This window comes from Panthera pardus, unplaced genomic scaffold, assembly GCF_024362965.1.
Source record: "Panthera pardus isolate Hobbes unplaced genomic scaffold, ASM2436296v1 HiC_scaffold_7, whole genome shotgun sequence".
Lineage (NCBI taxonomy): Eukaryota > Metazoa > Chordata > Mammalia > Carnivora > Felidae > Panthera > Panthera pardus.
Genome location: NW_026527002.1, coordinates 11,769,939 through 11,795,882, shown reverse-complemented (window position 1 = coordinate 11,795,882; position 25,944 = coordinate 11,769,939). Strand labels below are relative to the sequence as shown.

Genomic DNA, 25,944 nt, shown 5'->3' with positions numbered 1-25,944 from the left:
AGTTCACACCTAAAACCACAGCCTCCACCTTCTCACCAGCTTGCGGCTAGGTCTTAATACGAAAAGCTTCAGCAGAGGACTAAATAGATTCCAGTTGTTCTCTGAGGATGGAATGGACAGTCAAGGTGAAGAGGGGACACCAAAACAAGAACTACAAGAGGTGAGGTGTGATACAGACGCAACGACTGTAGGATGTAGGAATCAGGACGGGTGCCTAGTCTAAAAACGTGTAATATTTGTAATAAGAAAATCCAGTATTTTCCCAGCGCGTGTGGAAAATCACCATTAAGCGAGGGGGCAAAGTCACTAACGTTTCATAAGTGTTCACTGTAGCCCAAGCACAGTGCTGGGTGCTTTACACACCACACACGCCCACACACCCCCATACGACCCTCCCAACTACCCCTGAAGTATCGTCTGCCTCTATTTTGTAGGTGAGTAAAAGGAAATCCAAGCAATCAAGTAACTCCCCAAAACACGAAACGAGTGAGTAGAGGAGCTGGGTTTTCTTTATTTTGTCCTGCCTCAGAAACCAGCGCTGCAGGGGGAGAAAGCACAGGTCCTCACTCCCCATCGCCCGTGCAGAGCGGCACCAGGGGCTTAAGGATTTGCACAAGAGGCAGAAAACAACCCTAGAGCAAGGTAAACATCCTTCACAGAGAAACCAAACAAGCCACAGTGATGATGGGCACCTCCCCACAACGAGAGTTGGGGAGAAGTTTTTAAACATCCCCAGGAAGGTTAAAAATATCTCATAAGTTCATTTGGAGCTGTTGCTAAACCAGATAGCTTTCAAATGAGCAGTTTCCTTCTCACCCAAACCTGGTTTTCCAAATACAATTCATCCTTTAAAAATTTTAATTATCTGGGGCGTCTGGCTGGCTCAGTTGGTGGAGCACGTGACTCTTGCTCTCAGGGCTGTGAGTTCAAGCTCCGCGTTAGGTGTACAAATGACTTAAACAATAAAATCTTAGAAAAAAATTTTTTAATTTTCTGATGAAAAGTTATTCGAAGAGAAAACTGTATTAAGAAACACTCCAGAGGTACCTGGATGGCTCAATCAGGTGAACGTCCGACTTCAGCTCAGGTCACGATCTCCCGGTCCGTGAGTTCGAGCCCCGCGTCGGGCTCTGTGCTGTCAGCGCGGAGCCTGGAGCCTGCTTTGGATTCCGTGTTTCCCTCTCTCTCTGCCCCTCCCCCACTCGGGCTCTGTCTCTGTCTCTGTCTCTTTCAAAAATGAACGTCAGAAAACAAAACAAAAACCTTCTCACTAAATAGTACACAGCTACACAAAAGAATTACGATACGATGAAATATAGTCTGTATTCTAATGACTGCACGTATCTTTGGGTAAGAAGCACCCTTTCCATCACAGCCAGTGAATCCATCCAGTCCCGAACAAATATTCAAATGTAACCGCGTGGAAAACAGAAGGAGGACAAGTCATGCACTTCACTTCAAGGGATGTGCATGTTTGGAAATATAAGCAGGACAGTCCTCAAATAGACACGGCCTGTTCACCTCCTACAGATGAATGAATCCAGGTGACTGAAACTCTGGCCCTCTGAGCTGGGAGGGACCTCTTCCACCATGCCTACCATTTGCTGAGCACTCTACAGAGAATGTCCGTAGGACATTTCCGTAGGACATTTTCCACGAGCAGTCTCACATACGTGGTGACCCAGCTGTAGCCGCGGCCTGTACTGGTGTGTCAACGCCACTCGTGTTTCGCGCCACGTCGCCGGCCGGTCTGGTCAAACCGCTGTATCTGTTCCCATCACGGGGACACCCGGAATTGCCCCAAGGCTGTGTCCGTGTACGCATGTGTGCTCCTTTTCCACCAGATTCCTTTCTCGCCCAGACACACGTTATTCACCAACCTCCCTCAGCTCGAAATTCAAGCGAACGTACTGTTCGCATCTGTGCCACCAGCCCACCGTTTCTGGAAAGCGTCACCTCCCGAGGCAATGACAGACTTGCCGGAGCCTGCAACCCCACTGCCCCTCGTTACCACGCCCGTGGTTCCGCTCAGAGGGCGTGCGTCAGGCACTGGTCTCTCCTCGGAGACCGAGCCTAGAGGATTTAAGTAGCTTTCCCAAGGCCACGTGGTACAGGGAGGCGTCTAAATTAGAACCAGGTTCCGACTCCAGAACCCAGGCTCTGAACTGTTAGGTTATGCTGCCTCCGATGGCTAGCGACAGCAGACGTAGCATTTGGAAACACTCTGCGTCTTTAGAGACCTTTTGATTGGTGTAAATGGCTACCCAGCCAGCACTGAGGCTGGCAGTATTTTTAGGTTCCTACGACTCTTCGGTCACTTGATGTGCCACCATCTCACCGCATGAGTCCAAACACAGTCAACTCCTAATTCTGTGGTCCCGATTCCTTCGGGTTTAGTGCTGCCTTCGTGTAGTTTGGGCTGAGATATATATATACGGAACCTCGCCTGGCATTCGTCAGGTCAATACCGGTCTCAGCGCAGCAACCAATAAAAAGACCTGTTAGACAGTGTGTACCCGCTACAGAACAGCCACTGGTTGCTATGCTTACTCTAAGATAGTAATAAGCTTTGAAAATGTCCTAGACCTAGTCTGTGAAGGTGAAAAGCTGCCAGTTATGGCTGGAAAGAGCCTAAGGCAAGCAATCACCAAGTATCAATTCAGTAGTTAGTTTGATCCCTGACGATCTTTTGAAATCTGTTTAGAATCTAAAATATTTCCATAGAAACAATCTCTAGCTACGAAACAACAACAACAAACAAGAAGAGGGGGGAAAAAAAAAACCACTTGACCTAATGCATGATGCAGCTGAGAGGGTGGAATGTGACGGCTGATGCTGGAAGTCGGTGGAGCATGAGGTTGAATTGATGAAAGTTAATTCAACTGTAAGCTCCTTCAAGTCCTGCCCTATTTCTTATTCTAGTTTTCTACGCCCTCCCCATGCTGGCAGAGAAGGCTCTCGGGAAGGAAACCGAGGAGTTGGGACACATTCCACAGCAATGAGGAAGAAACACGGGGCTGGCTATGCAGAACAGGTTAACTAACGCTTAAAAAAAAAAAAAAAAAAAAAGATTAAAACATAATGAAAGAGAACTCATCACAAAAATGTAATCAAATAGAACTCATCGCATAGCCCTGGCTTGCTCGAGATGACCAGAAGCACCAGTTGAAATACCAGTGTTTGGCATTTTTTTAAATGTTTATTTATTTTGAGACAGAGAGAGTTAGCATGAGCAGGGGAAAGGCAGAGAGAAAGGGAGGGAATCCCAAGCAGGCTCTGCGCTGAGCGGAGCTCAATCCCACGACCGACCATGAGACCGTGACCTGACCCGAAACCGGGAGTCGGACGCTTAACCAATTAAGCCACCCACCCAGGCACCCCCAGTATTTGACAATTTTGGAATCATCTCGGTCCTTCTCCATGGTCACATAATTTTTTGGTGACGTTTGAATACTTGATTATGTCACTTAAGATACAGCAATCTACAGGATAAAACAGAGAAGCCCCTGTCACATTGTACACAGTTCCTACCCGAGGCTACAACCTAAATCCACAATGCCATCTGAAAACCACTCCTGGAGCACCTGAGTGGCTCTGCCGGTTAAGCGTCTGACTTCGGCTCAGGTCACGATCTCACGGTTCACGGGTTCACGGGCCGCGTCGGGCTCTGTGCTGACAGCTCAGAGCCTGGGACCTGCCTCGGATTCTGTGTCTCCCTCTCTCTGCCCCTTGCCCCGCTTGCACTCTGTCTCTCACTCAAAAATAAACATTAAAAAAATGTTAAAACTACTCATGACGCAGGGAAGAATCCAGAAAACCCTGACCGAGGTATTACTAGCAAAATATTCTACAGGTAATTGCCACGGTCACACTTTCGGCCTTTTCTTTTAAAGATTTTAATAACTAACTGTTCTCCACTCCACTTGCGTTAATGCTCACTGTGAGGCCGGGAGTGGCATCATCTACCACCTCGAGTTGAAGGCTTCAGTCATGCAAGTGGATACCGGGGCCGGCCAACCTTTCCGTCCTTCACTTTCACGTTCTCTTGATAAAGAAGCACAGCAAGTCATAACGATATTAGTAATTGCTCATTTGAATGACTGGCTGGTATGTGCCAGGCACGGAGGAAGGGACTACTATGAACCCCATTTTACAAGTGAGGAAGCTGAAGCACACGGGCTAATTAACTTGCTCAAGTTCCAAAAGGTAGCTAAGTGTCGGAACTGGGTTTTAAAGCCAGGTCGTCTGATTCCAGAGCTGTCAGCTTTAACCTTTACGCCACGCTACCGCTCCAATGTCTCTGTACAGTGAGGTTTGGTCTTTAAGTTGTTAACATTTCAGGGCACCCGGGTGGCTCAGTCGGCTGAGCGTCCAACTCTTGATTGGGGCTCAGGTCATGATCTCATGGCTCATGGGACTGAGCCCCACGCTGGGCTCTGCACTGAGCTGACAGTGTGGAGCCTGCTTGGGATTCTCTCTCTCCCTCTCTCTCTCTGCCCTGCCTCCCACTTGCAAACACGCACACACACACTCTCTCTCTCTCTCTCTCAAAATGAATACACATTTAAATAAAACAAAATATTAAATTGCTATCATTTTGTCCGAAGTTTTTCTTTCTTCTGGCTAGTGGAGGAGGTAGGTCTGATTTCATCAGAATAGGTACACATTTGGATTTGGAGAAGTCTACTTAATCTGAATTCTTCGTATACCAGCCTCACACTATCCGATGAAAAATCCTCTCCGATTACCCTAGATACAAAAACATTAAAGGGGGAGAGGGGAACCCTTCCTTGCATTTTATCACTAAGAAATTAGATTTCAAAATTCTTATAAACAAGAACCATTCATTTTACTACTTCTGCATATGTAAAATGTGGGCACTAGCCTAGTACTAAGCTCAGAATCTAGACTCAAATACCTGATTGTTTGTCAGGTCAGGCTTTTAGTGGTTAACAGTACATTTCTTGTTTTACTGTGAGTTTTAATAGAGTTTGGCATCAGTCTTGTGGAATAGTCTCGGTGACACTGTTTTATGGTACCCAATGTGTTGACAGCAGTCTGGCAGATTAACTCTACAAAAAGTTGCCCACTGTCTGCTTACATTAGGTCCAGCAGCCAAGCAGGGTCATGTTGAAACACCTGATTCATGAGTCCATCTACGCTGCAGTCTATGTGCTGTTCACAGCATACAGAGCAAGGCAGGTTAGAGGTGGGACCAGGCACGACTCAAGCGACATAGAACTGTGAGATCTTTTTGCTAAAGATTAGAGGCTCAGGTTCTGATCTCAGATGCATTCAGTTGATTTTCCTTTTTATTCAGTAAGCAAAACGGAAAAAATACAAGTACCTGCAAACTGGAAATTTGATTTTTTTTTCCTCAGGACTGTATTTCATTCATTCTAAGACACACTTTTTTTCACGTCTCAATACATCAAAAGTAGGTCTTACAACCATCTCAGATCTGATGAAAGACAACAAAAGAATATAACTGCATATATTCTGGACTCTATGGTTTTCAAGTTTTATATTACCATCAGCTCATTAGTCATAATTCACTTAGGGAGCAATGTTAACTACTTGTCCACGTTCTTCCTTTTCTTATCGTCCTCTGTCTGTCATAGAAGATATAATAAGGAATACGGGAGATAAAGGCAGGGTAACGTAACTTCAAGGAGACATAAGCTTTGAAGCTATTTTATGCTAAGTGCAAAGCTGTTACCCTCCTGTGAAGAAAATATAGCCTGAAAGTTTCTCTCGACTGCCTGTAGCCCAAATGTGTTTCTTCTAGGAGAAAGACACAATTCCAAGGTGAAAGAGTTCCAGATGCTAAAGTCTTCCTACCAGCTTACATCAACTCGCTCCAAGACACAATAAGCCTTTTAACTCAAGCTCAAAAACCTCAAGGGCTTTCTCCTCCACCTTCCAATATCAAAATCATGCTCACATATTTAAACAATTAGGTGAGACGTACAGAAGCTAGCACTAAATATGTCTGAAACTTGAGTGCTAAATGTGCAGTTAATATTAACCAAATTCAGATCTCATCTCTGCAAATTTTTTATTAAGATGATTCTTGTTTTCTTTGACTTTAGAAAACTTTAAAAAGGGGGGGGGAAGGGTTCTTTAAATTCAACCCTACTGCAGAACAAAATTTCTTTGGGAGAGAAAAAATAAGCCAATTACTGCCAAGTGATCTACAAAACAGAAAAACCCTGAGAGGGAAAAGTTGGGAGCATTTGTTTCAAAAATATAACTAGCAAAGGTGATTTTTTTTTTCCAGAAAATTTCCCTGGCTATACCACAAAACACTGAAAAATTTTCAGAGTCCTTCTTTCCACATAAGATACCAGATAGTTTCTCGGTGGCGGTTTTTCCTGATTGTAAGAATATCTTTCAGTTCGGGGCACGTGGTAGGTCAGTTGGTTAGGCGTCAGACTCTTGCTTTCAGCTCAGGTCACGATCTCACGGTCCAAAAGATCGAGCCCTGTGTCAGGTTCTGCGCTGATGGTGGGGGCACTGCTTGGGATTCTCTCTCCTCTCTCTCTGCCCCTACCCCCACATGCTCTAGCACATGCTCTCTCTCTCCTCTCTCAAAATAAATAAACATCTTTTTTTAATCTTTCAGTTCAAAATTTTAAAAATATAAGAATTAAAAAACACCTGCAATCCAAATAACTGAGTTACTAACAGTTACTTAGTAAGAAATAACTTAGTGCTAACAAGACAACGAGCACTGTGCGAAGTATTCTAGACGCAAATGCACTGTTACGTTAATCTAAATAAGTCTAAGAGGTAAGTACGATTAGCATCCCCTTGTTACAGCTCAAGAAACTGAGTCTTAGATAAGTCAAAAGAAAACTTGCTTATGGTCACAGAGCTAATAAGTCGCTTGTCCAAAAGTTGCACAGCCAATAAGTGGCTAGACAGAGATTCAAACCAGATCTATTTAACTACGGAATTGGAGCTTTTAACTAAGTGTAACTGCCAATCCCTAAAGCCACTCATTTTTTAAATTGATGTATTTTCTCCAATCTTACCCTGTGCTTATAATTTAATTTGTATACAACTGGAACCACAGTCAACATTATTTTGGACTCTACTCTTACAAGCTTTATATTTTTTAAAAACATGATTTGTAATGCTTGCATAATATTCTAACATGAATATAACACAATTTGACCGTTTGTAATTTTTCACTGAGAAAAGAAATGCTGTGCCTTCTTACTCATAACAGCTGATTGGGTTGCAGATTCTTCCTTAGGATACACAGCGGATACAACTTCAAGGGCCGTTTATAAAGGCCTTGATACATACAATGCCCAGTTCCATTCCAAAATGTTTGTGCTTATTGAATTTCAGCCAGCGCTGAGCATGCAAGTTTCGCTAATATTCTGGCAGCCTCAAGAACATATTTCAGGGGCGCCTGAGTAGCTCAGTCTTGAGCATCCAACTCTTGATTTCTGCTCGGGTCATGATCTCATCGTGGTCATGAGATCGAGCCCCACATCAGGCTCCACACTGAATGTGGAGCCTGCTTAAGATTCTCACTCCCTCTCCCTCTGCTCTTCCCCAACTTGTACTCGAAATGAATGAATGAATGAATGATTTTTTTTTTTTTACTAATTTGACAAGGAAGGAAAAAGTACCTCATTTTAATTTGCATTTCTCTTATTACTCCACAATTTGCAAATTTTCATGTCCATTGGCAGTCGCATTTTCTTTCTATGCATTACCTACTGATATCCTTTACTGCTTTTCCACTGGGCTGCGACTGTTTCTCTGCTGTATTCTCTCACAGAATATGCTGATGCGTCTTTTTAACAGATCCATACGTACACAAAGTAGATGAGTTATAAAACATGAGACTGTTCTCCCTAAGCTGAAACACATACATTTAAAAGAAAGTTGAGGGGTGCCTGGCTGGCTCAGTTGGTAGATCTCTTGATCTTCGGGTCATGAGTTCAAGTCCCACACTGGGCATAAAGCTTACTTTAAAAATTTGGTTTTGGTTTTAATATTTATTTTTGAGAGAAAGAGACACAGAGTGTTAGCGGGAGAAGGGCAGAGAGAGCAGGAGACACAGAATCCGAAGCAGGCTCCAGGCTCCGAGCTGTCAGCACAGAGCCCGACACGGGGCTCGAAGTCACGAACCGTGAGATCATGAGCTGAGCCGAAGTCGGCCGCTTTAATATTGTGCCATTTCTTGACTTGCAAGTTGTACAACTTCATCCCTTAAGTAGCTTGACTTTGGAAACTTTTTTTTGGTTTATTTTATGTTTATGTTTATTTTATTATTATGTTTATTTTATGTTTCTTTTAATGTTTGTTTATTTCTGAGAGAGAGAGACACACACAGAGTGTGAGCAGGGGAGGGGCAGAGAGAGAGACACAGAACCTGAAGCAGCTCCAGGCTCTGGGCTGTCAGCACAGAGCCATATACGCGGGACTCGCACCCAAGAGCCGTGAGATCATGAGCTGAGCCCAAGTCGGATGCTCAACCGACCGAGCCACCCAGGCGCCCCTGGAACCTTTCTAATGTGACCATTTTGTCTTCTCACACATCTTCCCCTCCTCAGATCTTTTCTCTTTCGGGATCTAGTCCAAGTTCAGAATATCAAAGCTAATTTCTCAGCTCCACAGCCAGCCCCCACCCGGCCCGCCCCACGCCCTCAGTCTCCAACCTCCTCTTCAACCTCCCACAGCCGGGGTTCCGGCGACGCTGGCTGGCCCACTCCAACCACGCTGACTCTTCGCCTCTAGTCCCTCCTCAACTGCAATCCGTCACATGTTGCCAAACTAACCTTTCAACTTCATTCCATCACGTGATGGAACTCAGGCTCTAACCGACACTCGGAACTTCCAAGTTCACCACAGCCCCCACCCTCCTCGTCTAGCCCTTTCTTCCCAGCCAACCGCGCCCCTCCCTGAGCCGGCCGGCCACTCTCGGGCCACGCTCAGCTGACCAGGGGCTGAGAGGAGGAGGGGGCAGGTGTGTGGCAGTGGCTGATCCCTCTCCCCCAGCTCCTATTCTCCCAGGGAGGACACGGGGGACCAAAATCCTCTGCGCCGGCCCCTGCAGGATGCCGTGCGACAGCCGTCTGTTTCCCGCCGGGACCCCTGGCTGGCGGTATCTCCACGATTTCGTTCACGTTCCTTCTCAGCTACTTCCCTCTCCCGAAGGTCAGTGCGAGTCAGGTCTCCTGATCTCCGTTACCCAGCCCTGCACTGGCTGCTCCCGGTCGGTCGCTACTCCACTGACTGTATCACACCTTTTTAGCACTCAATTACACACTTTGCTGTCCTGTTCCACACTGTCACATGTGGGTTGACCTGCACTTCCTAGCCACGGAGACCAACGTTAGTATCTCTCACACAACGTAGCACAGTTAGAACTGTTTAATGTACAAACATTAAAGTCATACCGAAAAGTGAGCGGGAATATTCTAAAGACCTGCATACTCATGATTCTATTATCTTTGAAGGGAGTTCATGAAATTACAGCTTTCACCAGGCATGCCCAGATTTCTAAAAACTAAAAAGATCTTAATATAAACCTCACAGAGAAATTGCCATTTACTCTTTAGAGATGGAAATCTGAAAACATTATTGAATTTTTCTCTGTCGTTAACCGGCCACGACTTTGCATTCGTTAAAGTCCTTCCTAGGGGGCTCCTGGGTGGCTCAGTCAGCTGAGCACTTCAGCTCAGATCAAGACCTCACAGTCTGCAGGTTCAAGCCCCGCATCAGGCTCACTGCTCTCAGCACAGAGCCTGCTTCAGATCCTCTGTCTCCCTCTCTCTCTGCCCCTCCTTTGTCGTCTCTCTCTCTCTCTCTCTCTCAAATAAACATTAAAAAAGGCAAACCTTTCTGGAGTAAAAATAAAATAACAAGTCTTTCCTGGAATTGACGTGGTTACACCCCTTTACATAAAGGCGTGCTCTAACACGGATTTGGATAGGCCTGGTTTTGTGTAACCCCATTCCTAAAAGCCTGATGTACCTCAGTGAGCCTGTGAGTCAGGCGTCCGCCCCGATTCCTGTGTCACCAAACGGCCCCTCCCCGGGCTACCATCACCCACTCCGGCAGTGACTTAGGTCACACCCATTTCAGCAAGGAATTCCCTCCCCAAAGCCTTTCAGTCCCTAGTGTCACAGCTTCCCCTCCAACCCCACGTTAGAGCACGGACATCACCGTGCTAACCGACAAAAGCCCTGGAGGGACCCGCGGTGGAAACACCAGCACCGTGGGAAAGTGTGTCGGACGATGGGGTTTGAGGAGGCCAAACACCTCTGGCCTCCCCTTCCCCATGCACGTTCTGAACGAACTTTGAGACAGCCAAGCAGGGGGTGCTGCCTGTCACTGAGAAGGCCAGCAAGGCCTCGGGCACAGGAGAACGTCACGCTGCCGAAGACAGAGCCTCCACATCACGCTCGTGCAGAGGCCTCTCTGGCCGTCCCACAAGGAACAGAGGTGGAAGCAGGGCCCGGGCTTTGCGGGCAGCCCCGCCCCACAGCAGGCTCCTAAACTCCCAGTCAGGGTGGTAGGAGGCAGGCAGCAGCCGCCTAGGCACTGAAGAAAGATGCAAAAGGGCAGGAAGTGGCGGGGGGGCGGGGGGGGGGGACTGTCCCCCAGACACTGGTTACTCCTCGGCTCTCCTCCGGTGCAAGGAACAATGACGGCAAAGGCCCAGCAGGCCTGGGACTGCGTTCTAATAGCCAAGCGGGTGTCAGGGAGAGTGCAATGTAGTGGAAGGAGCGAGGATGCCAGGACACAAGGAGAGGGCACCCTCCAAAGAGAAGGAGCCTGCAACAGGCCAACAGCGGCCAGGATCCGGGGAGCCAGGAACTGACGACATCAGGGCAGGCTTGAGATGTGAGGCCGAAATTCAAGAGAAAGAGCTCGGTTTGGACTTTCAGGCTTTTGTCATGCTTTGGCAGGAAGGAAGACTTGGGTTTTAGACAGGTTGGGGACATTAAGGATAGAAGTACGGGAGAGGTGCTAGAAACAAAAATACAGAGTTAGGAGTTAATCACACGGAAGCAAGAGCTGACACCGTGGGCCCAAGATCAAGCCGAGATCAAGACCCTGAGCGCAGGTTGTCCACAGGGAGTAGGAAGAAGAGGAAGGAGGAACTGTGAGGGCATCAGAGGCGAGCTCCAGAACCCAGCGGTGCCCCCGTGCCAAGGTTCAGAGGGACGAGCGTTAAGAGGCCAGGGTGGGTAGTGAGGGCTCAGGCAGAAAGGAAGGGAGGAGAGGTGAGAAAGAGCCTCCGTGTGGATGCTCCCCTTCACCCGCCCACGTGAGCATCCTGTCTCTTGTGGACAATTCTGCCAGGCAGTCTTCAAAGACGGAGCCGACCCACTCGCCACACTACTGTGTTGAGATGACTCCCGTTTTAAAGTTATTACGGGCCCTTGGAGACGACACGGGCTTGAAACGGGCTGTCCCAGAAGAGTGCCGCTGCACGTTCACCTGCTCGTTTTTCGTCCATCCGCCACACAAACTGGAACCGCACGGACCCCAAGGTTTTAATGATTCTGGGCCAGGAAGGAAAATAAAATGTAACAAATACAAAACAAGCTACGGTCCATCCCTATTAGCACCACCTTTAAAGTGGACTCGATTTTTAACCTCTTTTTAAAATTTTTTTTTAAATGTTTATTTATTTTTGAGACAGAGACAGAGCAGGGGAGGGGCAGAGAGAGAAGGAGACACGGAATCCGAAGCAGGCTCCAGGCTCCGAGCGGTCAGCCCAGAGCCCGATGCGGGGCTCGAACTCACCGACGGTGAGATCATGGCCTGAGCCAAAGTCGGACGCTTAACCGACTGAGCCACCCAGGCGCCCCATCGATTTTTAAACTCTTAACCTGTTTGTCCGTCGTCACCCCTTCTATTAATTTGTCTGCCAACACGCAGCTACATCTGACTCATTTGCATGTGAGAGAATAACATCACTTGCGATATTGAAAAAAAATATTGCAAGAATATATGTATCGGGCTTCCTTTCTCCTAAGCTATTTTACATTTCCCGGGTATGCCCACCGTGTAACTAACACATTTACCCAAATGTGTGGCTTTTTAGAACACATGAGAAACACCTAGATAACAATTTAGTCAGCTTTTAGATGGATGGCCCACAGAGATTCTAATTCAGGAGGGTGGGAGTAGAGGAATCTGCATTTTTAGCAAGTGCTCCAGGGGACTGTGTTAATTCTAAAGAATGAGAATGATAAATATCCATTTTAATGTTAGTTATTCTAATCTTTCTATGTCAACTTTTTGTTCCCTTTTCTTTATTTTAGGGACAGAGAGAGCACGCGTGAGCGGGGAAGAGGAGCAGAGGGACAGAGAATCTTCAGCAGGCTCCGCACTGAGCTTAAGACATGGGGCTCCATCTCGCGACACTGGGGTCATGACCTGAGCAGAAATCAAGAGTTGATGCTCAACCAACTGAGCCATCCAAGTACCCCATCACCTCAACTTTTAAAATAACTACATGAAATCCTGAAAATCACCTAAATGGACTCAGTCTATGGTCCCTTGGAAAAAACGGATGAAAAAGCTACCTCAGCCCAGCTCACCACTGCACTCTTCTTAAAGACCAATGGATGCATTATTTCTGCAAAGCAACCTTCTGAATCCCGTTGAGGTAGAAGGTGGAAAGGAGGTGATAAAAACATTCTTTAAAAGCTGCTTTTCTTCCCCCAAAATGATGGATGCGCATTTTCTATGCAACTGTCTCAAAACATGACAAAAGGGAAAGGTGGGGTTCCTTTTACAAAGTAGAATACTGGAAGAGTAAGAAACACACAAGTAAATTTCACAGGGATACGTATTAATGCCGTAGTGCTTTGAATCAAAAGCCCCATTTCCTTACCTCTAGCCTGGTGTTAGTAGGTGAAAAAGTCAAATCTCTTACTAGATCCAAAAGCTGGCCCAAGCAGCCATTTTTAGAGAAGGTAAAGGTAATAAAGAGTCATTTTCCAGCTTTGCCAAAGGAAGATGTTGTTGTTGTTACTATTATTATTGTTATTATGTTATTTTATTATATTATTATTATTATTGTCATTATTACTGTGGCAGTGACCCATAAAGGAAAGTACCAATGATATGAGCCATTTCCCAAAGTTCTAAAAAGCCTGAGTGGCAGAGAATGACAGTCGTTCCTCAACATCAACCATTCTGCTCGCAAAAGCCTGGGTTTCCGGGCAGCTCCTTGGACAGCTCACTGCCTTTCGCTCACCACACCGAGACAGTCAAACGATGCTACGACACACTTTCCAGCTGCAGCACAGTGGCACTGCTCGCCAGCCAGCAACTCAGTTACAGCAGCGTCACCACTGGTGAGCTCAGCCGTGTGGGGAAAGGACCCTACTGCGTTACGGTACTGTGTTCTCTCACATGTATTTGAAAGCACAGAAGACAGCGCCTTCCTTATCCTGCCGGACCCCAGCAGCCAAAGGGAATGACTCTCAGCAGCCCATACCAGCCACAAAGTTCCTGAAAACACCAGCCCAGATGTTTATTTTTGTTTTTTAACGAGAGGGGAAAATGGAAAACCTAGCTCTGAAGCTTAACACAATCAAGACAAAAATTAAAACTTGAATTGCACACACACACACACACACACACACACACACAAAAATAGCAAAGCTTAAGTTTTAACTAGAAGCTCACTGTATTCAAGCTAGTCAACGGTTTGGGCGGGGGTGGGGGGTACCCTATAAATATCAAGAAAATCTGGAAACATCGCCATAGAATATTTCTACAGGGAAAAGCGGTATTAGGATTTGGGACTTTATTTATTTATTTTTTTACCACCCTAGTAGAAAAAGAACACACATCCACTCCATGACATACAAGTCTACTGATTTATACGTTTGAATTTTATACCTATTTAAGCCATGCAACGTGTGGCTGCAGAAGACGGCATGCTCTCCCGTGTGTTAGTGGAAACACTTCACAAGGAGGAAGCACATTCACCCAAGTTCACATACCTACAAAGAACAAGTGACTGGGAGCCTCAGTAGCATCCCAGGTTCTTTCCTGGGCAACTCAAGTCCTATGTAAGGAGAAAAGGATGGTAAATGTATTACAACTTGGATAAACGCTGGCAAGAGACGTTGAGGAAGTCAATTCTGTAGCAAACTGAACACTCGGATGCCGGCTCTTCTTGGACTGACAAAGGAACACGGGAGCGGAACGCCAGTAAGTCTCACAGTGAGCACGCATCTTTTAGGTTGAAACCATTCGCAATTAAGAAGGTACAACATCTGAGGAAAAGAAGCTTCAGAGCTATAATTCGTTAATAGACACCTTTCTGCCTCTCAATTTCTCTCCAGGAGGCAACCCTCCAAAATACAGGTCTGTAAGATCTTGATAAGCTCTTCCTACCCTTCTAAGGCCTACATCATCTTGATGGGACCAAAGCAACTTTCGCAGAGAGGTTAATGCCAGGCTATTAAATGAGCCTGCCCTGATTGGAGTCTGAAGTCTAGCTGTGATTGGGGGCAAATTTACTCTACGATCTCTAAAACTCCATTTCCTCGCCTATAAAATGGCAATTATTGTTCCTACCTCAGCATTTTGATTCCTCCTACTCCAGGATTCAGGGAAACCAGCTCACGTAAATAAGGAGTTGAGCAAAATGGGAACTCACAAAAAGTCCATGCTCCGTAAGTGTTAGCTACTGAGATCAAGCCCTTAGGGTCAGTCACCGTTATTTAAGAAACTTTAGTTTTGACACAATTGCTTTAACTTGCAGTAAAGATGCACGAACAGTACAGGGAGCTCCCATGTATCCATATTTATCAGCTGTTTGCATTTTGCCCAACCGTTCTATTTTGCTCTTAAAGTCGCTTTTGAGTGAAAATACAATGGAATAAAATAAAACGAAAGCTGTCTACACTCCACCTCTTCCACTGTCGTGCCAGTCTCAACAGCAGTGGGATTCGAAGGGAACTACCCCAGAGCCTTCCCCTCCCAGAGTAAGGGAACGTTCTCACTTTCCAGGTGCTACTCACACCCCAGACCCTGGCCCCAAATCTACTTCCACTTCAGATCCCATCTCGTGTCTTCCTTAAGCACTAAAAATAGTTTGGAGAGGACAGGACTGAATCCAACGTTCAGCAACTTGAAGACCAAAAGCTACAGATTGCGAGAACACGCTATAGCTCTCCAGTCTGAATTGTGAGGTTCTAATGTTCCGGAACTGATCAAATATGCCCACACCACTGCCTGTCTAGGATAACACCATCCAGCATTTTTGGAGAAGTGCACGTTTGGGGAAAAGAAGGAATGACTGGTTGGCTAGCAAGACAGCCACCATTCAGGTCGTTGGTGGGTATCTTATATATAGCTCGAGAGGAAGCGCTACTCCCTCAAATTTGTCATTTTTATACCTGGAATATCTCAACTGCCTCTGAGTAACCAACAAGAAGTTAGCTAAATAACATCTAGTTATACACCAGGAGAAGGGCACATATAATTTTATGTCTCCTCCTGAGGAAAAGTGAAAATGGCACAGCCAGTCGCTAATGCAGCCCACTCATTCCTTTCTAGTCATGATTTGGGGTTCCAGGGGCTGTTTAAATAAAAAAAAAAAATCAAGGGGTGCCTGGCTCAGTCAGTTGAGCGTCCGACTTCGGCTCAGGTCATGATCTCACAGTTCGTGAGTTCGAGCCCCATGTGGGGCTCTGTGCTGACAGCTCAGAGCCTGGAGCCTGCTTCGGATTCTGTGTCCCCCTCTCTCTCTGCCCCATCCCCACTCATGCTTTGTCTCTCTGTGTCTTAAAAGTAAATAAAACATTAAATTTTTTTTTTAAATCAAGACACATGGTTTAATAAGCTCAATGATAAAGAGTTAGCTAATAATAATAAAAACTATTCAGTACATACTATGCCACATACTATACCAAGTGCTTTGGGTAAAGTATCTCACTTAACTTCCACCATAACCCTGGAGCTGGTAGTCTTATTATTTCCATTTTTATGATTCACTCCTTGATCTATCTGATGTCAGAACTCAAGTTCTCAGCCACCACAGAATAAAAACGTCCATAAAAACAATTGCTCTCGCCTCCATGGGAGAGGAAGGGCAGAAAGAGCAAAAGGCTTGGGACCTGGTCATTAGACATGTGACCCCACAAATACAGGAGGCACAAAAAGAGGAAGCGAGGACAGAAATAACCTGGACTGATTGGCTATAGCAATAGAGTAGGACATAGGAGTACAGGGCGCTGCTGGTAGTTTGCCTAAAAAAGACAGAACTGATGGTCTCAGAGCTGGTTGGGGACACAACAGAGCAAGATGGCTACACATGCAGATTCTGGATACTGGCCAATCTGGATTCAAATCCCTCCTCCATCACTTGCTAGAGTTGTAAGGCCCTGGACGATTTACCTCTCAACCCAGGTCCCCACATCCACAAAATGGAGATAATAATTCTACTCATTTCCTAGGTTCTGATAGGTAAATGAAACAACCCATTAAAACACTCTGCATCATGCCTACTTGATTGGAAATGCTCAATTAATAACTGGTGGTTAGTAGTTATGCTATGACTGGTGTTTTTAATGCTGTTTCGTGATTTCTACACCACTTTGGCTGATTGCCCCAATACACGCCTAATAGAAAAAATAAAGTTTTTTAATTTAATCAAGATTTATAACTTCTCAAGATGAGTCTGCATGATTGTTCTGACAAAATCAATACACCTGCAATTGGCCAAAGCAAAATCCCAAGCACAAACAAGGTCAAGTATACAAGAATATAAAATACTGCAATAGAGAGGTTTCAAAAAAAAGTTCACCTTGAGGATGTAGGCTAACAGTTTCAATATGTTAGTCCCATCCATAAATAAAGTGATTTCTAGACCTGTACACTTTAAAATACATCACCAATCAAGGCATATTTTTGATGGTAACCTGGGCCCAAATCGATTTTATTATTCACTTAGTGCAAAGGCAGGAACTGCCCTGGAAACTAAAGCTTATAATTCTACAAGGGACGTCTCACTATTTGCCTTAGTATCACATTAAACATAATAGTTTTTAGATGTGTTAAAATTATAGACATTTGCTAATTCTGTTTTAAACATCAACAGAATGGATTCCGTTACGGGTATCTTACAGAAGAATATCAAGAGAACAAAGCAGACTCTTAAAAAAACAATGGAAGTAGTCCCCCAACTTGCCACAGAACTAGGGGAAAAAATTAATCGCTGAGGTATCATGTATCCTTTATCATACCTACTGCAACTACTGGGTAAAAATCTCTTAAGTGAAGGATACCAGGATACCAGGGAGAGTACGCGGCGCAGCAAAAGTAACACAGGTGTCTGATGCCCTGCCTTTCCCCACACAAAGTCTCAATGTGGCAATCCAGGTCTCGATGTCCCCGTGCTGACAGTGGCTCTTTGCCTGCCCTCCCCCGCCCCCAATACATGAGATACTTGGTGGAAAAGTCAAATCTGCTATCTCATTGGCCGCTGCAGAGTGGGGCTGGGAGAGGGGAGGGCAAATAAACATCCTCTTTCTTCTTCCACTAACACCCACATCACAGGAACCAGCATGCAGCTTTCCACTGAGTGTCTGCGAAGCCAACGATTTCTTAAACTAGAAGAATACACTGTTGATGAGACCAAAGAAGAAAATATATTTTAAAACAACCAAGTTGAAGAAACAGTGTTATAAGTCAAAGAGTAGGTGACCACAGTCCGTCAGAAGGTAGAGTCAACACGCCAAGCTTCTCTACTATTCCACCAAATGGGAACATCCTACTCCTGAATTTTACATTTTGCCAAATAATCGCTCACAACGGCGAGCGGTAAAATTCTCAGATGAAGCATGTCCCTACGACCAATGTAAGTCCCTAAATTGGCCTGCGAAGCCACACAATCTTGCCTACCCTGAAGGAGACGGGAAGGACTCTGGCAGACATGACCACATCACTGTGGCCATCAGAAAAGCCTACGAGGGGCAATGTAAATGAAAGTACCTTTGAAACAGACCCCTCCCCAAAGGCAACGCGTCCCAGAAAAGGTATCTTTAAGTCTGATTTCTAACAAAAATACATGGGTAACAGCATCGCCTACGTAAACCAACAAATACAAAAACACAAACATTTCCCTAAAATGCTGTTTCAAGATAAATGTTCAGGATTGTCATAGTTTATCTCATCAGAAGCTTCTCTGGATTTAGCAGTTAGCATCTCTCATTTGCTACCAACCATGCTGTACAATCCACTTTTTATAACGATCGAACAAAGTGGCTTTTAAGATAATTTGCATATCAAAGTTTACACATACTCCACTAAAAACCAGGTAAGTAATCTACCTCGGATGGTGTTTTGTCCACAATCATTTAAGTACTGTATTCATTTCTACCACACCCGTGTATGACTGCGACCGCCCCTAAAATATGCCTGAGCACAGGGGGGACCCACCAGCTATCAGCTGAGCGCCCAAGGACCTTGTGTCAGGACACGACTAGCAACAGACATCCACCGGCACAATGCGGAGATACGGAAGAACAAGATGTGGCAGAGCCTGCTTACCATAGGATTCTATTCTCCGTCTATGGTAAGCAAATTCACACAAAGTGCTACGTATTAGGCAAGTAGTGAACCAAGTGCCATATAACAAAATGCAAAGAACAAAGGTTTCTGCCCACCCCACCCCACCCCCACCCCCCCGTTCATTGACCCTCACCAGCACTCCTTGATGGGCTCACCAGACACCATCTTTTGAGAAAGCTGGCAGATTATTTTGGGAGAGTTCTGGAATGCTACCGGCAATGGAAGCAAGACTCAGCAACGGCATCACGGTCCACTATCTGCCACCTCAGTCATATGCTATCAGAACTGATAAACACCCTCCTCAAGTCTGGTCCCCGGCAGGTGCTCCCTGCCTCAGGAAACAGCATCACCAGCCAGTCAGCTAGCCAAGCAGGGTATATGCTAGAAACGTACATTCCCTGACACCTTCTCCCTAAGAGCCAACCTATGCTCAAGTCCTGTTCATCGAACATCCTAAGCGTTTCTCAGACCAGTCCGTTTTTCTCCATCCCCATGGCCACCGATTTGTCCAAACCATTATTATTTCCCCATCACATGGACCATAACGTCAGCAGGTTGGATGCTGTCCCTAACCTATTCTCCCTCCTCTGCCCCATCGCCAATTCAGTCTTCCACAAAACCTGAGTCTGCTCATGTTAAATACTGCTTAACACTCACCAGTGGCTGTTTAATTTTTTTTTTTAATCCCAAATTCCGTATCCTTTAAGCCCCAGCCAAGCTGACCTCTGCCTGCCTCTCTAGTCTCATCTAGCTGCTCTCTGTGCACCTCAAACACGCTACCTGCGCCTAGGTTAGCTAACGCCACCCTCTTCTACCATCATTCAGATGGCAGCGCTAAAGCCACTTCCTAAGGAGTGACGCCCCACACAGCTAGATGAGTCCCCGAGTCCCTCTCATTCCTCCCGATACCCACTGCATAGCACCTCGGACAGTGCAGCTGCTTTAGTTCTGTTTTCTCTGGGTCCACCATGTCTTCTCCTGGCAGCACTGTGTTCCCAGCACAGCCCCTTGCAGGTGGCAGGGACCCAAGAAATACTCGAACTGATGAACAAGAAAACGGACAAACAAGGAAAACTACAGCCACTCAGTGGCTAAAAGGGCCACCAAGGAAAGTGTCACCGATTCCACACTGGCATAAGCACACAAGCCCACGGAGCACTCAGCCTTTTACGGCCAGGTTATGCTTCTGCATTCCCGGTCCACATTATTTTTTTAACAGAACCCTCTAGAAATGCTTCGCTGAGAAAACAATCATCCTCGCAGTCACCTAACGTTAGTTAAAAGGTACAGGAATCCAGTTATGGGAACAAACACAAGCTTCTAAAATGAAAACAGTAATCAAATCTTGGAATAATTATCTCTACATTTTTCTACATGGATAGTCATAGTTTTCCAAAGCAAAAAAACCTCCAAACTACTACATGGTAGAGACAGATAAATTATTATTGGCGTAAGAACGCCTTTAAGACCTACGTTGTATCCTTAAGCCAAAGGTACTTTTTGCTCAGAACGTAAGAGGGAGAGCGCGCCTCCTCCAGAGCCAGCTCAGTCACCCAACAAAGACAAACCCGGTGCCTCCCCTATGCCAGCACCAAGCTAGGCACCAAGAAGACGACAATGACCAACACGGCTCTGCAGTAAGTAGGTGACCAGCCAGATGCAGCTCATTTAATTAATCTCTCTGGGCTTCAGCTTCTTAATCTGTCAAATGAGAAAGCTGGACCAGCTCTCCAAGGTCCATACACTTCACACATCCGAAGTTCCACTAAGGATTGTAAGATGAATTTCCATTTGACAAAATCATGACGCTTTCCTACTTCTCTTTGTTATCTTTATCACGCAGGTGTGGTTGCATTTAAGAATTTTAATATATTGATGAAAGTAAAATATTAAAGAGCAGTAGTAGCATTTTTAATTACCTTCCCAGCTCCTAACTACCTCCGTGATCAGCTGTGGAATTCTGCCGTAATTGCAACCCGACCTGAATGATACCCAAACTGAAATACAACATCACATCTTCATATTTTTATAGAACAATTAAGCGATCGTTACTCCCAACTTCTTTTATACTCCAACATCATCCATCATCCTTGAGTATCAAAGGGTTTCTTTTAGAAGTAATACAAAATGACGAAGTTTTCTAGAAAAACAGAAGGAAAATTTTATCTCCCAAACTAATAAAGCTATATGGCTTTATAGGAAGTACTGATAAGATACACAGTACTACTAAATTCTGAGCTGCTAGTGACATGGAAACATAGCTCTTCAGAAAGATACACAAACGTGTCCGTACGAATGGACAAGACAATGAAGAGTCACCCAGGGCCCACGTGTTCCTGACACGTCTCCACATCACCCCAAATGTCCCTTCTCCGTCTTTTTCTAGTGAATCTGGTGAGCTTCCGTGACCTAGATCTATTTAAGTGCTTGTTTGTTTACATCCAGAAAGCGGCTGAATACTGAAAGGGAATCACTTTGTTACAAAGCTGAAGTTTTAAGGGCCATTGTTGGTAGTCACACATTTTGCTCAGCCCTGACTAAGCATTTTTATTCTTGCAATGCCTTATTTATAGAGAAGATGGCCACGGCATCTGCTATCAAATCCGAAAGGCCAAATATGGACAATAAATGATGAAAGATAATGGCTCCCTCCAAAGTTAATCTTAAAAGTTAAACGTGAGTGTTTGGTTACCTAAAGAAGTCTCTCCTACTGGAGGGGAAACTCTCTGAGGGGAAGCATCGCCTCTCATGTGGTGTTTACACTCTGAAAGGTCTACCAATGATCACTGAATCAACGGTAAATAACGGATGGTGACTTTATAGCAAGCAAACTTTCTCCAGCACAGGGAAGAAAATGTTGTAAGCCTAGGTCTGAAACGACTACTCTACGCTTCGCACTTAGATTACTCCGTGGGTCACACAGAGCTCCTACACTGAAGCACTCGGACCGTGTTCTCTCATAGATGAAAGTACTCTTTTTGCCAAATTGACCTCACTGCTTAAAAACCATACTATTCCTATAAATATCACATTATGGACTGTGTTTGTATGAGAAAAAAAGTTGTAATATCTCTTTGATACGTTATCATAAAGGCACCCCTTGTGCTATTCGTTTTAACTCAATAAAAGACTCTCATGAAAAAAGTTTTGGAAATAGTCCCGTAAGTTGAACTGATTGAAAACTAAACCAAGTACAGGTGAATCTACAAAAGTTCTATTCTAAAACTAAGTTACTGGGTGTGTTATTTTGAACTTGACTTCTATATTTAAACTTGGGGAAAAGACATCATTATTTTGTCCTCAAAAGAGGAAAATAATGTTTGAGTTTTTAAACCATCACCATCATGTGTGCACAACCTGTATCATTTCTCTACCCTGACTTCCATGTCAAGAAAAAGAAGCCATTTTTTAAGTTAAATTAGAAATACTCCTGTTGATTAAACCAACGTAACTAGAGTCTGGAATTCACATACCAGTCTATACTGTTATTCCTTTCTTACCTAAAAATTCATTTGAATCTTGAAAACCCCAGAAAAAAAAAAAATTCCTCAGGCTTCAATTTACTGGCTTGCACAGAGGGAGGAAAAAAAAATAGAACATATCAAGAGAATATAAATGATAAAATACACAGTGCTGGAAAATAATTCTTAAGTGTCACCATGAGGAAATTCACCTGTTACAAGCCTCACAAGAATCCACTATTCCCTCATCAGGACACTAAAAATGGGAGAATGCCATATTCCCACTATTTGGCAAAATAAGAAAATTTAGTGCCTAAAATCTATCGCCAAGTCCCTATCCATTTCCAAATTCTGTTTACTTTGTAACTTTTTTCTACAGTACAGATTTTCCAGGGAAAATAAACTTTTCGTGAGCAAATCTGAAAGACGTAAAATGTCTCCTACTTATTATTACCTAGAAAGGCAAAACGAGTACTGCTCCGTGCCCCAAGCATCTAGCTTTCAGCCTCTTTATTATCATTGTCAATGAATGGGCCCCAGTCAAATGAAAGCTGCCATTTTAGGGTAAAGACTGGAGGGCTTCTGTTGTGCAACAGCAAGACAAAAACACTCCGCGACAGATGTACTCTGGGGGCTGGGAGACGGATTCAACTTCATAAAATCACTGCTCAAGTTATTTCTGAAATAAGAATTACCTAGTACTCACACATTACTACAATCTAAATAGAATTATAACTGGGATAAATCAGGTTCCCATGCTGCTAAGGTCGTACTCGCTAAGATTTGTTTGTCATCGTTAGAATGGATCTGTAAGGAAATAAAGAGAACTATTTTTTTTTTTTCCTATCTGATTATTACGGATAGTGAGAACTCCCCCCTCTCCTTATTGGGAGAGAATTGGGGGGAAACACACTCCACCTCTTTGAAAGGTATTGCCCACTGCAAAGATGGCTTAAATTAATATTTTTAGAAAATAAAAATCTGGGCCTTCACACAAATCCTTTAAAAATAAATTAAAATATTTAACGTACCCCAGAAATCAGGCCCAGAGGATGGGCCGATTTCAAGATAAGTTATTTAAATCGATTGCTAGATAATATACAATGGGAAACTAAAAAGTATACTTAGCGAGTGGAGAGCTGGATAGTGTATCTAATTCTAGCAATTCAAAAGGAAACTCTCCATGTGGGTTGCTACTTTTCTTTTGTCCATTGTCTGTTCAGAAGAGGGGGAAAAAAAAACTAGTTTAAAATCGAGGCGTGAACAGTCTCTAAAAGTGACCTCCGGGAAAACCGTCCGACCCATAGCAGGAGCACTCCCCGCGCCGCCCGCTCTACGGGGGCGCTCACAAAGCGGGCGGCCGGCCGGGAGTTTGGGGTGCGCTCCCACGGCGCGGGGCTCCTCGAGGCAGAGCCATCCGGAGAAAGGCGGCTCGGTAATGATGGCTGCTCGGGGCCGGCGGCTCCTTCCCCGGAGCCTCCCGACCCCCCCCCCACCCCCCCCTCCCGGGATCCGCCGCCCTCCCCACCCCACCCCCCCACCCCCGAGCGGCGCTCGCGCGGACGCGGCTGCCCTGCACCGCAGCCCACCGGGTGCCCGCGCCCCTGCACCCCCGGTGAGCCCAGTCCCCGGTGCGAACCAAACAAACAACGCGTCCCCCGCCGCCCTCCTTCCTCTCCCCGCTGACCGCTTGGCCTCCAGCCACCTCGGCCGTTCACGCTCCGAACCGCGGATCTCTGCGGGGGCAGAGCGCACCCGGGCCACCGCGGGGGCCACCTGGTGAACCCCCCCCCCCACGGCGCTGACCCCCGGCGGGGTCGGGGGGTGGGGAAGCCGAGTTGCCCTAGGGGGGTTAAAGTCGCTATTATGCAGTCGCCGCCGCCGGCCCGGCCAGCTCGGCAAGGTGGGGTCCCCTCCTCGCCGCGCCTCCCCGCGCTCGCCCCGGCCCCGCTCCCTTTCTTCTCCTCCTCGAGCACTTGGGAGCCGCCGGGGAGCCCCGGGAGCCCCCAGCTCCGGGCTCGCAACTCCGCACCCGCGGCCGGCACCGGCTGGGGTCCCGACGCCCCCAGCGCCGCGTGTTCGCGCCGCCCCCGCCCCACGCGGCGCCCCGCGCACTTTCCCCGCCGCCGACCCACCTCGCCCGGTGGCCGTCCCCGCGCGGGCCGGCGCCGCCGCGCCAGGAGGGACGCACTTTGTTCGCGCCGGTGCGGCCGCCGCTCCCGGCGAGCGCGGCGTGGTCGGTCCGGAGCGGGGGGCGGGGGCGGGAGGCGGGGGTCGCCGCCGTCCCCGAGCCGCCGCCGCCGCTCAGCCGCCCCGCGCCCGCGCGCCCATCGCCCACTCGCACTTGAGTTGGAGCCCAACTTTTCCTCCTTCCTTTTTCTTTCGAATGGAGCCGGCAACTCGTGCTCGGCGCCGGCGGGAGGAAACGCGCTCGCGCTCCCCCGCGCGCAGACACGCTCCCTCCTGTCCCCCGTCCCCCCCCCACGCCGGCAGCACAACAAAAAGCCATTTACATGCGAGGAAGTGACCCTCGGCCGGACCGCGCGCCCCCGCCGCCGCCGGCCCCGCGGACGCAGGCAAAAGTTGGGGCGCCGGGCGGCGCTCGGGGCGCGGGTTCGGGCCCCGCGGGCGGCGACGCCGGCGACACGGCTCGGGCGGCGCTGCGCTCCAGCGCCGGCCCCGGCCCCCGCCCGCCCTCGCCCCTCGCCCCGCACACGCCCAACTCCTCGCTCCCAACTCCTCGCGCGGCCCCGGCCCCGGCCCGGAGCGATTTCCTGCCGCCGCCGCCCCTCCCGGAGGCGCCCGGCGAACTCTCGCGCTCACCGGGTCGGTCGGTAGGGCTCCTCCGCTGCCCTGTGCCGAGGGGAAAACAAAACGCAGAGCGGGCTCCGGAGTTGGCTCGGCGGCCGCGGCCAGGGGGCTAATCCACGGGCGCGGAGTTGGCCAGGGGCGAACGGGGCTCTGGCGAGTTTCAGGGTCTCCGGGTCCCCGGGCCGCCTCTTCAGCGGCGCTCCTTTGTGTAATTTCACTCGATTCAAGTTTAATCCGATAGTTCCCGAGCACGAGCGCGTCCGCACTACCACGGCTCAACCCCCGCGCCGCCGCCGCCGCCGCCGCCGCCGCCGCCGCCACCGCTGCCGCCGCCGCCGCCGCCGCCGCCGCCGCGGCCCCAGCACGCCAGCGCCTGCGCGCGCCCGGCACGCCGCGCGCGCCCGAGGCCGCGGGGCCGCGCGCGCCCGCCGCCGGCTCCCTCAGCGCCGCGCCCGCGCGCCGCCACCTGACGTCAGGCGCGCCTGGCATAATTTATGCAAGAATTCGGCCGGGGTGGCGGAGGCCGAGGGAGAGGCCGAGAGAAAGGGGGCGGCGCGGGGCTGCGGGGCCGCGGGCTGCGGAGGGCGGGCCGGGCGCCACTTCCCGTCCCCGGGCGGGCGCCGGCGCTGCGGGCGGTTCTCCCCGCCGGCCGGTGCGCGACCGCCGCGCAGCCTCTCCGGCCGGGCTGCTCCGAGCGCTTGGCCGCCGCGCGGCAGCGCCCCGGGCGCGGGCTGGAGAGGGTGCCACGTTTCCCCGCGCGGCACCTTCCCGGAGTCAGGGTGCGCCGCCCCGGGGCAGGAAGCGGCGGCCGGGAGCCAGCAGCGGTCCTCCTGGCCACAGCGAGGGGTTTCCAACGCTACGCGGACGGCGGCGGCTCGAGGGGTTTGGACGTCTCTTCTGTAATTATCCTTCAACTTGAAATTATTTTCCCACATGCAGTTATTTAGAATGGACACTTAGCATTTCGTCTAGATGTCTCCTGCCTCTCCACATTGCTCTTCCTACGTCCTCGTTGACAGGACAGCCGGATCCACTGCTAAATCAAAAAGTTTAACTAGATGGCGTTGATTTTGTTGAATTTGTTAGCATGCCAAAA

At 47.7% G+C, this 25,944-nt stretch overlaps 1 protein-coding gene across 4 annotated transcripts in view; it reads right to left on the bottom strand.

Moving 5' to 3' along the window:
• CHD7 (chromodomain helicase DNA binding protein 7) overlaps nt 1-25,199 on the bottom strand; it is a 189,936-nt gene extending 164,737 nt beyond the window's left edge. For 3 of the 4 annotated variants that reach the window (XM_053896369.1, XM_053896372.1, XM_053896371.1), the window contains exon 1: nt 24,861-25,199. The gene's annotated coding sequence lies outside the window, so the exon portion shown is untranslated. Of the gene's footprint in view, nt 1-24,172; nt 24,314-24,860 lie in introns of those variants that run through there. The other variant, XM_053896370.1, reaches the window with a different exon arrangement.
• Nucleotides 25,200-25,944: the final 745 nt, after the last annotated feature.